The following is a 2,563-nucleotide window of genomic DNA, read 5'->3' as shown; positions in this document are numbered from 1 at the left end:
TAAGAAAGGAGAAGAGACATGTTCCTTTTAGCCCTTTTAGCTCTGGCTGCTGCCTTAAAGTGTTGTCCCAGTGCCACATCTCCCTGCCTTGGAGCTAGCTGATTATGGACTGAAAACTCCACAAACAGTGAGCTAAATAAACCTTTCCTTTCCTAATTTTGGATGTCAGATATTTTGTCCCAGCAACAAAAGAAAAGCAATCAAGATATACCTTGAAGAATTATATTATGATTTTGCTTGGGACCACACTAAAGAAAAGGAAAATTCCAGATATGGATTCTCATTTGATACCAATTCCTTAGAGGTCTTTAAATAAAATAATGATTTACAGGAGATTAAATTGTTGGCTTATTTTTGTTCTAAATATAAGTCTATCTCCAAGTGGGCCTATTGGACCCATAGATCCAATCTTTGATTATTCTCCCATGATAAGTACCTTTGAATATCCATGATTATCCATCATGTTAAGAAAGATTAAAAATTATCCCTTAGAACATCATATTTGCCTACATAGTAGATCAAAAGCAAAACTTCAATCTAGGGACACCTGTAAATATCTGCTTCCCTTCCAAAACATTAAAGGATATAGAATAACAATTGCTAGGTCATCTACAACTAACCTGGGGGTGGGAGACCACCAAATGGATAATGAGTAGTGATCAAATGTCTGTGGACTGTCTTAAAATTAAATAGGTATTTCTTCAAATATTACTGCTGCTCTTGGCATACATCCTGAATAAAATAAATTCTAGGAGTTTTTGGCACTTAATTCATGATTATTGACCTGGGTAAAAATAAATGCTCCCTCATTTTCTGTGATAATTAGAAAAGATTGACATGAAAAGTTCACATATTCTTGTTAGGGATGTCAGTATTGTGAGGATAAGTATGTTATAAAAGGTATGTCTTAGGGCCATTTGAACTTTCTTGATGGTCACACCGGAGTCCTCAGGATCATGGTCAGAACATTCTACAAAACACTTTATTAGCCTACAAATTAATACTAATTAAATCAGGTGAAATAACAATACCTTCAGTGATTAGGAAGTAACTATGTTTTAAGGAGTAAATAGGAAATAAATTCAAGAAAATTCAGGTTCTGGCCATGAAAATAAACCTCCTCAAGATATATAGGAATTATTTTTTTCTAATGTGAAAGTAAAGTTGCTAAAAATAATCAAATGTATCTACCAGAATGAGAAGAAACTCTTGCTGAGCAAAATCTGTTTTTATAGAAATAGCTATACATTGTAGAGGTCTATTTGCCTTCCCTGTGTGTCTTCCTTTTTCTGGTATTGCCATCCATGCAGTTACAGAATCACAATCATGTTACTCCATAACACATAGCTTTTAAACACAAAACCTAGAAGGCAGCACATCTACAAAGGAGGATTGCAAAACATGGTGTGTGTGCTTTCATTTAAAAACATGTATTACTGTAAAAGACACAGAGATTGTTATAGAAAAGGACAGAGTGAACATTTATTTTCAGCCAGATCAATAGCCAGGTACTAAGTACCAAAGAGTTCTTGGATTTATTTTACTCATGGTGTATGTTATGACAGTGGTATTTGCAAGGGATTTAGCTCAGCAGTGAGATCATGAGTTTGATCTCTGGTACTAAGAGAGAGAAAGAGAGAGAGAGAGAGAGAGAGAGAGAGAGAGAGAGAGAGAGAGAGACAGAGAGAGACAGAGAGAGAGACAGAGAGAGAGACAGAGAGAGAACAATAGTAACAATCGGAGCATTATCTATTTAATTGTAAAACACTCTGTTACCATTTGATCATTTTGTATGATACGTCTGGTGTTTTATTTGCAAGTTACTTGAGGACGTACCAATCCCCCTCAAAATATGCTTTGCTTAGAATTTACTCATCTCATTGTTCTCACTTTCTAAAGCAGTTTTGGAAGTCATCTTTCATGACTGTTTTGAGCCAGGTGTGGTGATGCATGCCTGTTATCCCAGCAGTCAGGAGTATCCCTGTGAGTTTGAGGTCATCCTGGACTACATAGTGAGTTCAAGGCCAGCCTGAACTATATAGTGAGACTTTGTCTCAAAGAAAACAAAATCATCCAACCAACAAAACAGTAACAAAAATGACAACAATCCAGTGAATGATGCTACCACGTGCGGTTCACTGGAAAAGCAGGCTCATAAAACTCTTGCAGTGTGTCTTTTCTACATTATTCACCAGATCTGGGACACACACTTCTGAATGACCACAAATGTAAATGTTTGGAACACATTCAGGATATCAAGGTGGCCATGATAGTGCTAATAAAGTCAAGTGAAGTTTTTTGACACAGCTAGAAGGCCCTTACCAGGTATTGTCTGTGCTCATCAAATTCCTAATCATCAGAACCACAAGCTAAATAAATCTCTGTTAAGGTTTGTGTCTTGATTCCCCCCCCCCAAAGCTTTATGCAGTTTAGATGGGGCTTTTTTCAGAGATGGCTGAATCTAGTATGTGCGATGCTGGAATTGATTCATGGTATAGTTCTAGAATCAAGAGCATGAGCATTAAGGGTGTGAGTTCTATCCACCCCAACTAATCTGGATAAA

Source organism: Cavia porcellus, unplaced genomic scaffold (assembly GCF_034190915.1).
Source record: "Cavia porcellus strain 051 isolate PalLab524CR breed Dunkin Hartley unplaced genomic scaffold, mCavPor4.1 scaffold_15, whole genome shotgun sequence".
In the NCBI taxonomy this organism is placed as follows: domain Eukaryota; kingdom Metazoa; phylum Chordata; class Mammalia; order Rodentia; family Caviidae; genus Cavia; species Cavia porcellus.
This window is presented reverse-complemented; position numbering follows the sequence as displayed.